Below are 13,326 nucleotides of genomic sequence, written 5' to 3'. Positions count from 1 at the left end.
CAGTTCCTTGTAATTTAACATTTAAGTCATTCAAATGTTCACAAAAATTGTAAATGGAAGATTATAAGAGAGGGTTTCGCGTGCCAGCAAAAGGTACTGGCGTGCCATGTTTGGCACACGTGCCAGGGGTTGCCCACCCCTGTCCTAAACCTTGACTAGCTTAATATCCTATCTGAGTTATTAACTCTTGTCTTTTGCCGGTAATAATACAAGCTTGTAAACCTTCTAAAATGTCTTGTCCCCATAAGTTGACTGCAATTCCAGAGACAATATATGGCTGAAACCATCCTGTTTGTCCTTCCTCATCTTTCCACTTTAACTAACACTGCAGCGCTGCGTTACGTGTTATCAGGAATTCCAACACCCATGACAGAGCCCATAACTTCTACCATGGACCAACTTGGAGGCCAGAATTCTTGACTGATGACACTAATATCTGCTCCAGTGTCTACTAGACCTTTCAACATTTTTCTCTCTATTCTTAGATTAATCATAGGAAGGGTCTTGCTAATTTCCTGTATCCAATATGTATCTGAGCTTCCAAATCTTGGTGTCCCTCTCTTCCTATTTATAACTTCACCTTGCTGAATATAAGGCAAAATCAGGAGCTGAGCAATTCTTTGTCCTGGAATAATTTGCATAATATGTTTGCATTCTAAAATTACTTTGATTTCTCCCTTATATTCTGAATCTATGCCTCCAGGAAAAACAGCTAGTCCTTTGAGCGTATTTTCACTCTTTCCTAGGACTAAACCTGACATTCCTGGTGGCACAAGTCCCCAAATTCCTGTAGGAACAACTTATCTAGCCATATCGGGGATCAGGGTGATTGTTATTGTGCTATTAAGATCAAAGCCAGCCCTAACAGGTTTGGCTCAGTGGATAGAGCGTCAGCCTGCGGACTGAAAGGTCCCAGGTTCGATTCCGGTCAAGGGCATGTACGTTGGTTGCGGGCACATCCCCAGTAGGAGGTGTGCAGGAGGCAGCTGATCGATGTTTCTCTCTCATTGATGTTTCTAACTCTCTATCCCTCTCCCTTCCTCTCTGTAAAAAATCAATAAAATATATATTTTTTAAAAAGAGCCTTTAAAAAAAAAAAGATCAAAGCCAGCATTTCTTTCTGTGATTTGAAGGAGGGAATCTACTGTGGTCCTGGCAGGGTGGAACTTCCCCTTTTTTAATAACGGGGCTGGGGGGAGCCCCTCCGGCTGTTTCCCTGCGGCTGGCCATTTCTTATGTCTTGATTTAATGGCTGGCCATTTCTATGAAATTTAGATCTACATTGACTGGCCCAATGACTCCCCTTCTTACATCTGGGACATAGACCTGCATCACCTGAGTTGGGAGGCGGAATGATTACGCCTTCTCCCGGAGCGTCACCTTTTGGCTCTTACGTTCCTTTTTTAAATGTGCTTGTTGTCCACAATTGAAACATAATTAGTTTCTTGTTGTGATTGCGGCAGCTCGTAAGCTTGCCTGAAAAATGCCCGACCCCACATTCTGACGTGCTCGAATCATTTCCGTAATGGTACTATTTCTTCTTAGAAGCATTAGACATTTCTTACAATCAGCATTGGCATTTTCATAAGCTAATTGCTGAGTCAAAACATCTCCTGCTGTCTCATGTTGAATCTGCCTTCTCACTGCTCAAGTGACGCGAGCTACAAAATCAGAGAATGACTCAGTGGGCCCCTGCATGCACTTACTAAAGGCTCCTTCAGGTTCCCCTTTTGCTGGTAAAGTCCACCAGGCTTTTCGTCCACAAGGTCTAATTTGCTCATACGCAAACCTTCTAAAATGTCTTGTCCCCCAATTTGCTGGACGTCACTAAATTGTCGCTGTCCTGCAAGCATCTCAAAAGTTATGGGAACATTCTACCCGAGATTTGAAGAAGCTTGCTCTTTACATTTCTCTAAAAATTTTCCTTTCCAGAGCAAATAATCTCCTCCATCCAGACTACACAGGCTAGAGAATACCAGTCATAAGGAGCTAGGAATGCTTCAGAAATGTTAGTTATAATTTCTCCAGTAAATGGAACATTTGCACCATTCTGTATTACACTAACACTCAAGGCCTTTATCATTTTAAAGTCAAATCTTTCATGCTGTCTTATTATTTGATTTGGGAATTGTGGATTAGCTACCTGTATAATAGGAAAAGCAAGTCTATCTTCTACTGTCATGTCCTTTAATCCTTGTCTCATGGCTTTTTGCATAGGTGATTCTGTTAGTGGCGATTAAATGTTTCAGAATCAGGACACGAAGGCCACTCTTTCAATTTATCTTTCTGCTTCTCTTTAGAAGCAAGGGGAGGAGGTCTTTCTTCTTTAAAAAGCTCTAGCAAATGCATTACCGTTTCCCACAAAGAGAAACAATTTGGAGGCAAATTTTTCCCCTGCTGCTGAGCTACCTTCAAGTTCTGACCTATCCATTCCCAACATTCAATATCCAATGTACCCTCATCAGAAAACTATGGATTATATTCTACTAGAGGCCCGGTGCACAAAAATTTGTGCACTCGGGGGAGTCCCTCAGCCCAGCCTATGCCCTCTTGCAGCCTGGGACCCCTCAGAGGATATCCACCTACTGACTTAGGCCCGCTCCCTGGGGAATCGGGCCCAAGCTGGCAGTCAGACATCCCTCTGGCAGCCCAGTAGCCCTCGGGGGATGTCCATTTGCCAGGGGGGAGCAGGCCTAAGCTGCAGTCGGACATCCTTAGCACTGCTGAGGAGGCAGGAGAGGCTCCCACCGCCACTGCTGTACTGGCAGCCATCAGCCTGGCTTGTGGCTGAGCAGAGCTCCATTCCCAGTCATTGTGCTCTTAGGGTCAGTTTATATATTATCCTTTAACTATATAGGATAGAGGCCTAGTGCGTGGGTGGGGGCCGGCTGGTTTGCCCTGAAGGGTGTCCCGGATCAGGGTGGGGGTCCCAATGGGGTGCCTGGCCAGCCTGGGTGAGGAGCTGATGGTTTGTTTGCAGGCTGGTCACAACTCCTTCAGGGTGGGGGTCCCACTAGGGTGCCTGGCCAGCCTGGGTGAGGAGCTGATGGCTGAGGAGCTGATGGCTGTTTGCAGGCTGGTCAAGCCCCCCCCCACACACAGTGGGGACCCTCACCCCATGGATGTTTGGCCAGCCTGGGTGAGGGGCTGATGGCTATTTTCAGGCTGGCCACACCTACTTTAGGGTTTAGGGTCCACTGGGATGCCTGGCCAGTCTGGGTGAGGGGCTGAGGGCCATTTTCAGGCTGGCAAATCCCCCCGGCGACGGAAGCTCCCAGCCTTTCTTTTTTTCTTTCTTTTTTTTTTTATCCTAGGGTTTATTTACCTTCTATAATTGAAACTTTGTAGCCTTGAGAGGAGCTTAGAGCCAGCCAGGGCGGGCGGGAGGGAAGCCTCCTGCTCGCTCCAGCTCCGTGGCCATGGCCGGCTGAAAGCAGGTATCTGGGGTTTATTTACCTTCTATAATTGAAACTTTGTTGCTTTGAGTGGAGCTCAGAGCCGCCAGGGCAGGCGGGGAAGCTTGGCTTCCTCCATCATTGGGGCAACCAAGCCTCCTGCTTGCTCCAGCTCCGTGGCTGACGGCTGCCATCTTGGTTGGGTTAATTTGCATATAGCTGCTCTGATTGGCTGGTGGGCGTGGCTTAAGGCGTAGCGAAGGTATGGTCAATTTGCATGTTTGTCTTTTATTAGTGTAGCTAATAATCTGTAGAAACTGTAAAAGAAGATCTTCTGAAACTGCAACTCCCTTATCCTTTAATAAGCAAGTTAGAAGTCTATAGGAAAGTCTCTCCTCTCTCAACAAATTCTGCCCCATTTTGATCTGGTTGAAACAAAAGAAATCACTCAAGCACTTAAGAATCCGCGGGCTTCCGCAGCTGACACGAGTTTTGCAAGCAGTTAAACTTCCACCGCCAGGTAAGGTGATATTTTCTGCTCTGGCGAATCCTTTTCCTCCAAGATCCTGTTCAGAGCACCAATTGTGAAAGGCCACGGCCAGCGTGGCTTTCAGGTTCAAAGGCTTGGAGAAAGAGCTGACGCACAAATTGACAAGCAAGACATAGGAATATTAATTTTTAGAATTACTGGGGGAAACCAGAGGAAAACTCAACTAGAGAAGTCAAGTTCCCGCTGAGTCTCCGTTCCCACCTGCTTTTACTTACTAGGATACACACCTGCCTTTAGGAATGCGGACAGGCATATCAATGGTAATGTTTAGTAAACAGTAAGATTGTCAGGTTTTGGGGGAGTGTGCTTTAGGCCATTGAGTCAGCAGCAGGTAATAAAATGTAAATATTCACCCTGTGAATATCAGAAGGAGTCCCGGCTAGCCTTCTGCCAGACTCCTCACATTTATATTAATTACTGTTGGTCTTGGTTTCCAGCAGAGAACCCTTTCTTAAACTTTTTAATCATACATTCCAGAACGGTATGTTTTGAGGAGCTCCCCCCATGATGGGGTCCAAAATGATGAACTAAAACCCTCCCAGTGAACAGTGTCACAAGACAAGCAAAGGAGAGTTCTTCCTGTCGTCCACCTGGCCACTTCCCTCACGGGGAGTTAGGTGCCTCTTAGCACTGGTAGGTCAGTATAAGCCCCTGACCCGGATCAGGTCCACCGGGAGGGACAGTGTCCCACAGAACCTGACACCACCCAAAGCCATATGAGGTCACCACAGAACCGCAATGTGGGACTCACTCAGGCTCCGTAGCTGACACCGTGGGGCACAGTCACTCACACACACGTGCACACAGCTTCACACAGAGTTCAAGACTCCCACCCCAGGAGTCTCCTATCCTATGCGGTGACCACGCCGCTCAGGAGGTGACCAAGCTCACCTTCCGCCTTAAAGGCGGGCCTGAACTCGGTCCAGGGTCCCCGGGGACACTTACTGGTCTGATGTCCTGGTCCTGGCAGACTTTATTGTCTTCCCTGGAGTCCGTTCAGCACAGCAGTGGCTGAACACTGCCGGCCCGGCGACGGTCAGGGCCCAGTGAAATCACTGGCGGTGTGCCTTCCTGTCCATTGCAGGGACCCAAAATTAGCAGCCTCCTCTGCTGGCTTCCAACAATGGTGGCTGAAAGGGCCAGAGTGGCTCTTGGCTTCTCGGTCAGGAAAACAAATGTTATGGCAGAAATCAGGCTGGGCAGAAGCGACAATCCAAAAGTACTCGGAGGTTCAGAAAAAGACTTTTATTTGCACTGCTGTGGGCTCAGCGGAGTTCTCTCCAGAGGCTGAGCCCTGCGTCCGGGTTCTGACCTTTTTCGATACATGATAAGCTTCCGGTATTCGGGGGTCTTTCCACACATGTGGCAGCCTGGGTGGTTGGCTGATGGGAGAAGCAAGTGAGATGACAGGAACCATGAGGATGGTTCTGGAGGAGTAAGGAGGGGAGGGCTATCTGCTCTCGGCTTGCCTTCTCACTCTGGGTCAGCGTCAGGAGGGCCACTTCTTCCTCCTTCTGATTGAGTGCCACTGACTGATCTGCCGCCACACAGGAAAGGGTGCTCTCCAGGGGGCTCAGGTGTCACTAGCAGACATGGAACCCTCACTCGCAGCCCACACCCGCAGCCACCCTGTGTGAAACAGGCAGGGTTGGGGGCCAGGAGCACGCCCATTGCCCTGAGCCCAACCTGTTTAGAGAAGGAGACCTGACCTAGGGACTGGGGGACACTCGGTGCTGAAGGGCACGATTGTGGGGAATTGACAGAAATTGGTCCTAAAGGAACCTGTGGCCACTATCACTAATCCTGGGACAGGCATCCACAGCACAAGCCCAGCTGCTGACCAGGTCTCCTCTCCAGGCCTGAGTCTCAGGCTCGTTCAGGGCTCTTACAGACCTACAAGAACTGCACAGGACGCCAACACTCAGTGCTCAGGCTTTATTGCAGACGCTGGCCAGCGAGCTGTCAGAGGGAGTGGTGTGAAAATGCCCACACTGGGCTCACCCTGGATGTGGGGCAGGACTCCTGCAGCTTCTAAGAAGTGTGGACTTGAGCTCTGCCAGCTGGTTATGGTGACTTTTTTCAGGTGTTTCTTCATGTTGCCTGAGTTGTCCAGGGGTCGGAAGGCTGACTTGCTGTTTACTTTCCAGGAACTTTCACTTCAGTGACTGTAGTGGTCTGGATAGTTCTCACATTCGTGGCTACGCCGAAGAGGAGTGCCGCTATGAGGGCAAGCAAGCGACCAAAAACCACTCTCAAATACACCAGTGACATACCACCTGCCCTCACTGACCGCCTTCTTCTTGGAGCCGGTCCGCTGTCCACACTCCCTCCCGCACCACTGTTAATGCACAGGGGAGGGTCCCAGCCTACATGGCAATGGCAGTTCCTGTTATTGTTGCACACGCCCCTGTAGTTGCATTTCGAAGGGGGACAGTTGTAGTCTATGGCCGCCAGGGTAGCATTGCAGAAGCCCTGAAGACAAAACTTTCCACCGCCGCAGGGAGTACCAGGTCTCACAGCACCAACATCAGTGCTTTCTGTCCCACGGTGTGCACCCACCCCAAAACACAAGGACCCCCCTATGATTGAGTGATGGAAGCCCACATGTTCCTGCAACCGAGGCAGATGAGTGACGTTGACACACTGTAGGCGTCCACACATAACGTCAGCATCAGCACAAGGCATTGGGCGAAATCCAACCGTAACTTTACAGTTTCCAAATCGGTGGCCCTTTTTATTGATGCTGTAGCAGACGTCTGGCGCGCTCAGCGCCCCCTCCCCAAAGATCTCCTTGCAGTGCATACTGCGGTCGGTACAATTGCCCTCATAGCAGTAGCCGTCCTCAGTGCACGGGGTTCCATCTTGCAGATAAAAGTCACTGGGGCAATTCGTGTCCTTCCCCTTGCAGTACTCCGGAAGGTCACAGATGTTCTGGATCGGTCTGCAGAGCGTCCCTGCAGGCGCGTGGGTGCAGTTTGTGCAGCACGTTTCTCTGTTACAAATGCTCCCAGGTGTAAAGCGGCAGTCACTTTCACAGCACATGTTGCTGTAACACTGCTTGAAGGTCCCACAGTCACACTGCTCTCGGTTTTCCACCACAGAGTTTCCACATCGAATGGTTGTCAGGCTACTGTTTGAATACACCAGCTTCCCTCTTTCTTTGAAGAGGCAGAGTTGTATATTATTATTAAGTATGTGTTGTGTGTGTACAAAGGAACAGTTACTGAATGAATCTGTCAACACAGGGTAACTGGACATGATGCAGGTGGTCCTTCTCTGGCAAACACAGTCCATCGTATCTAACCACAGACCAAAACAGGCCCCTATTTGGTGGGAGGCTATAGTCGATGACAATAAATGATGTCTGGATAGGTGACCAGAAAGATGAGACTATATCTTGTGCATAATCCATAGAGAAATGGATCAAAATCAAGTTCATGGGGCCCATCTCTTTTCATGATTATGGCTGAATGTGGCTTAAATACATCATAAATGTTGTAACCATAATTCTGAGCAAATGGACCATATGACGCATCATTGTTGCTTATATCGGTTGGCTCTCCCTCATAAATGATGATGAGGCCGATGTAGTACCTCATTTCGAGACCTTGAAACATGGCGTCTATTAAACTACCTAGATGTACCAGGTATTGGGCACACTGTGACACATTGCTGTACAGAGTTGGCTCTCTCACATTGTAAATGACCATGAGGCCGATGTAGTACCTCATATTAAGACCTCTGAACATGGCGTCTATCATACTACCTATATGTACCAGGTATTGGGCACACTGTGACACATTGTTGTACAGAGTATAAATGGAATGGGCACTCATAAGACAGCCTTTCATAGCTCCACTGTGGGATGCATAGATCTTACTGCTGACCCTGGAGGCTGCACTGGGGTTCGGGTCAGAGAGCAGCGGGTACCTCTCAGCCTTGTGTCCCAGACTGGACATGGGTCCTATGGCGTTAGTGTCGGCTAAGATCTGAGAAACGATATGCTCAAACCTCTGGGAATCCTTGAGGGGTTTGATTTCATAGGCAAGGTCGTCCACCTTCATGATGCCTTCCAGGCCCCCATAGCACGTGTCCACGGTGACCATGGAGAGAGGGACGTCCTCCAGGTAGCCCAGGTAGTAACAGTCGAGAGGGACAAAGGGGTAGTCCACCTGCAAGGCCCCCTGGTCATCCTGAGTCATCATCACCAGCTGTCCAGGCCAAAAGAGTCTCTTGCGCCGCATGTGGAGGACGTGTCTCTGGCCCCCAAACCTCAGGCTGTAGGAGAGCCAGCCTGCTGCCCGCACGGCTTTGCTGTGGTGCAGCTCCTTCGTGGGAATCACCACCTCGGAGGAGATGTAGCGCCAGGAGGGGCGGCCTTGAGAACACTGGGCGGGAGCCATCACCACCCAGAGCCCAAGCAGCAAGAGGGGCATCCTCAGGGTGACGGGGCCCCCTGCCAGCCTCATGCCCTTGGTGGGGGAGAACCGTCGATGGGAACGGAGAGAGGGAGGGTCCTCAGTGAAGCCTGGTCCCCACCATCTGCTGTGGCCACTTCCTGCCAAGGGCATAATGACAGAAAACCTACCCTGGCTGGGTCAGCTGAGGCAACAATGACAGGGTGTGGCAGTGGGTGGGGCTGGACAGGCACTCAGCTGGGGTGGAGGTGGGGGAGGTGGGAACCCTGTCTGTGAATGCTGACGTGGAAATAAGAGATGTTAACGTAAAAAACCATTGAAACCGTAAAGAATTTTTGTGAGTTTCTTTGAGCCAACGAATTGAGATAGTGCTCCGGAGAATGGCAGGGTTACATCCATATTTATACATGAAATTCATTGGTGACAGGTTTAAGGAGGTGTGATTAAGCGAAGTGGGGAAACCTCTGTGATAGGATAAAAAGTAAAATGATGGACACATACTTAGGTGGGTGCAGGAAAATTTAACATGATAAATGAAAGAATCTGCTGCATCTGTCCTGGGCCCAGCACACCTGGTTGTGCCCCAGGGGTTCCATAAAAAGGGAAGTCACAAGTTACCCAGACATCCCAAGGGGATGTTATCTTAGATGCAAAAAGACAGATAGGCTCAGTTACGGTAAAGGTTGACCTTATCAGTGAAGATATCGGCTTAGAACGTAACTGCCCACCATAACTGCTTTTAGTTAAGGTTTAATTTCAGACCATCCTTTGTGGTTACTTTAGGTCTCTGAGTCTGCAAAACTGCCATGCAGGCCTCTCCTGAGCTTGTCAGGTCAGCATGTGGCCCCTTTCGTCCACAGAGACAAGGAAGCAGACCCATGTCTCCATTGCATACATGTCAGGCTTCTCTCTAGCTACTTGCACACATGTTATGTAATCACAGCAAAGTTAAATTCCCTACTGTTGCCCTAACCGGCTTGGCTCAGTCGATAGAGCGTCGGCCTGCAGACTGAAGGGTCCCAGGTTCGATTCTGGTCAAGGGCATGTACCTTGGTTGCGGGCACATCCCCAGTAGGGGGTGTGCAGGAGGCAGCTGATCGATGTTTCTCACTCATTGTGCTGTGGACCAACATTCGCAAGAATAAGACCACCGACTCCAATTAGGTCTTAAACAGCAAGCGAGTATTTATTGAGCTGGTCAGCGTCTGCCACAGGCCCCTCCTGTAACAGCCCCGAGCTTTGTGCTCGGCGAGCTTTTATTCACAGAAACCACAAACATCCTTGATTTACAGTTACAAGGCTCTAGTCAGGACCTTGGCGCGCAGCTGTCTGGGAGTGGGAGACTTGGAGTTCCTGGTTACCATAAGACCACCGACTCCAATTAGGTCTTAAACAGCAAGCGAGGATTTATTGAGCTGGCCAGCGTCTGCCACAGGCCCCTCCTGTAACAGCCCCGAGCTTTGTGCTCGGCGAGCTTTTATTCACAGAAACCACAAACATCCTTGATTTACAGTTACAAGGCTCTAGTCAGGACCTTGGCGCGCAGCTGTCTGGGAGTGGGAGACTTGGAGTTATGCCTGGTTACCTATCCTTGACCCCGTCCTTGTTAAAATTCTTTACTGACATTCAATTCATCACAATCGATGTTTCTAACTCTCTATTCCTCTCCCTTCCTCTCTGTAAAAAATCAATAAAATATATTAAAAAAATAAAAAATAAATTCCCTACTGTAGATGAAATGGCCACATACTAACTGGACGAGCTCGGGGGAAGCCTGCATGGTGGCCTTGCAAACTCAGAGACCTATAGTAGCCACAAAGGATGGTCTGAGCTGAAAACCTTTTCATTGAAAAGCAGTTTATAGTGAGTAGTCATGTCCTAGGGCAGCATCTTCCCTGACAAAGGTCAATCTTTACCTTAACTGAGCCTATTGTCTTTTTGCATCTGTGATAACATATCATTGAAATGTCAGGGTAACTTGTAACTTCCCCTCTTCCAGACCCCTTCAGGCCACAACCAAATGCCCTGGGCTCCAGGACAGCAACCACAGATTCCTTCATTGTTATTGTTATCATGATAGTTGTTGCCTGTAAACTATCCAATACCCAGTTAAAGAAGCAAAAGAAATTTTAAAAAACATGTTTCCATCATTTCACTTTTTATCCATTCCCAGAGGTTGCCCCCCATCTCACCATCCTTTGCTTTCTCCTGCCTCCCGAATCTATCACCAATGGATTTCATGTGACCCACGTAGGTCTCCTCCTTTGATTGTAATGTATGGAGCAAGGTGAAAAAATGCCATTCTCCGGAGCATTATCCCAATCTGTTGAGATTCTGCTTCTCAGCAATTATTGAAAGTTTGGCTAAAATAAACTCACAAAGTTCTTTACAGGTCTGAATGTTTGTATGTTAACACTACCAACACTGTCACCATGAAGCAGCACTGCCCAGCGTCAAGCTCAGGAGACACCTGCGGCAGGGCAAAGCTTACAATGAGCCCTAGAATACTGGGCCTCAGTGTGAGAAATGTTCATCTCTCTGGATTGAAGTAACAGGCTTGGAGACAGAAGTATGGCAAAAACGAGACTTTTAACACATCTTTGAAAGAGAGGGTGTCGGGCTCTACAGGCACACGTGGAGTAGCCGTCACAGGCTATTTCTCTCTAGGGTGCAAAAGTCCCTCCTCTGGTTCCTCATTGGCTGAGTGCTATGGTGTTAACGGTTTTCCTCATATGTGGTCTCGGTCTCATTGTCTCGCACTGGGCCATTAAAAAGAAAAAGGGCTACCCTAGCTGGGTTCGCTCAGTAGGTAGAGTGTTGGTCTGTGGACCAAAAGGTCCCAGGTTCGATTCAAGTCAAGGGCACGTACCCTGGTCAGAGTGTGTGCAGGAGGCAACCAATTGATGGTCTCTCTGTCTTTCCCTCTCTCTTCCAGTCTCTCTAAAATCAAGGGAAAGCCCGGCCAACATGGCTCAGTGGTTGAGCTTCAACATATAAAGCTGAAGGTCATGGTCTAATTCTCCGTCAGGGCACATGTCTGGGATGTGGGCTTGATCACCAGTATAGGGCGTGAAAAAGGCAACCGATCAATGATTCTCATCATTGATGATTTTCTCTCTCTCTCTCTCCTTAGAAAAAAGGGTGGGTGCCTGAGCCTTTCCTAATTATCTCCACCTACCCATGTCTAGTTGAGGTAGGCTGGAGGTGTTTTGTCATGGGTGCCTCAGAGGTTTCCATTGTGATGCTGGCTCATGTACACAGTCCTTTGTTCTTGTATCTTCTCCCCTCCTCCCCACATTCTCTTTGTTCTGGGGAAATTCCATAACCAGTTCCATTAAAAGTTGACTATGCTGGAGATGGATCACAGAGGCTTAGTTCCTTCACTCAATTGCTGGAGGCTAAAGCAAACAGAGATTAGCATGAAAGTGCAGAAGAGACATTGGAAGGCCAATGCACTTTGATATTCAGCAGGGCTGAATATCAGCACAAAACTGCCCTGCTGTGGGCAAAATGGCTCGAGGCCATTTCTTGACCTGATAATCCTTACATTGTTTACCAAACTTTACCTTTGATCTGCCTGTGTGCATTGCTAAAGGGCAGATGTGTATTCAAACTGAATAAATAGGAGATGGCCCCTGGCCCAGTGTGCCTTTTCAGGAAAGAGGTCTCCACCTGGCCCCCAATGCCTTCTAAATTCATATTTCTTCTATAGCATTTTCATTTTTGTGTCATTCCCTCCTTCAGATCCTGAACCTTGGCGTGCGGGTCGCGGCAATTCGTGCCTCAAACAAGAGACTGAAGGAGCAGAATTGCCTGAGTGAAAAATGAAGTGAAAAATTAAAAGTGGAAACTCACCAGAAAGGTGGAAATTCACTGGCGCACAAAGCCCGTGCCAGCATCAGAGTCGCGACCATAAGTGAACAGGGACGTTTCTGGAATCAGCCAGGTTATAATGGGGGCAGAATTTGAGTAAAAGGCAAACACATCATGGTAAATTTGTACCTTCCATGCTCAAGGATAAAGGAATTAAGGTGTCAAAAGTTACTCTCTTAAATCAGGCTCAAGGAAAACGAGTGCCCTTGTCATCTTTAACTATGTTGGCTCTTGTTCAAACTGCATTATGCCCACTTTGTATTGAGGATCAAAAGCCTACAGACCCCAGGAGGATTTGCCACTGCCCCCTCCCTCCAACGAAGGTAGAGCCTATAATGCCCCCCAATCGTCCACCTCTGGTGTGGGAAGGCTCATCAACTAGAAAAATGGGGCTAACAGTCAATTTAAAAAAGGACTCTAACGCTTTGTCTGAAAATCACCATCTGACGCCTTGGAACTGGCAGATTTTAGCTAAAACGACTTTAGACGCCAGTCAACGCTGTGGAGAGCAGAATATGATAAGATCTGTGAACAACAGACTGAGATCTGGGCCGAATCTGGCTGTAAGTCCCAGGCAATCTGAAAGATCCATGAAAAGAACTCTGTTTTATTAAGTCTTGTCTATGTATTATGCGACCTTGTCTGTTGACTGTTGTTTTACCTGTCTTTGTTGTTTGGTTTAATTGCTTATTGTTAGTCTAGTGAGCAGGCCTCTGATTTATCTTCATAGAAAAGAAACAGTAGGTGGCCAGGCCATTACTGACTTTCCCCAGAGCAAACAGGATGTGGGGATGGGAAGAGAGAGTACCAAGCGGTACACGTGGCCAATAGCACAGGTCCTAGAAAGATTCCCCGAGACAAAGGGAGGTAACTAAAAAAAGGCTCCAGCCCATTAATTACTAGGTCTCTTAGTGATCCTGTGAAATGGACACCCGCTCTTGGAAGTGTAATTAAAAGTCTCATTTTCCTCATGTTTTTGTTTCCCAGTCCGTCCTTTGAAATATAAATAGATCAGCCATTTCTCACAATCTGGGAAATGCGTCTGGGACTTCTATACCCATGAAGAGAAAAAGGTTAGTTTAAGGGGGAG

At 48.3% G+C, this 13,326-nt stretch overlaps 1 long non-coding RNA gene across 1 annotated transcript in view; it reads right to left on the bottom strand.

Annotated features, from left to right (window-relative positions):
- LOC106724806 overlaps window positions 1–13,008 on the bottom strand; it is a 24,056-nt gene extending 11,048 nt beyond the window's left edge. The window contains exons 1-2 of the long non-coding RNA XR_001360640.1: window positions 12,997–13,008; window positions 8,218–8,223 (exon numbers count right to left, since the gene is read on the bottom strand). This is a non-coding gene — a long non-coding RNA (uncharacterized LOC106724806). The remainder of the gene's footprint in view (window positions 1–8,217; window positions 8,224–12,996) is intronic.
- Window positions 13,009–13,326: the final 318 nt, after the last annotated feature.

Source organism: Myotis brandtii, unplaced genomic scaffold (assembly GCF_000412655.1).
Source record: "Myotis brandtii unplaced genomic scaffold, ASM41265v1 scaffold986, whole genome shotgun sequence".
NCBI classification, from domain to species: domain Eukaryota; kingdom Metazoa; phylum Chordata; class Mammalia; order Chiroptera; family Vespertilionidae; genus Myotis; species Myotis brandtii.
Note: the sequence above shows the minus strand (reverse complement) of the source record. Positions and strands in the feature narration are given on the sequence as shown.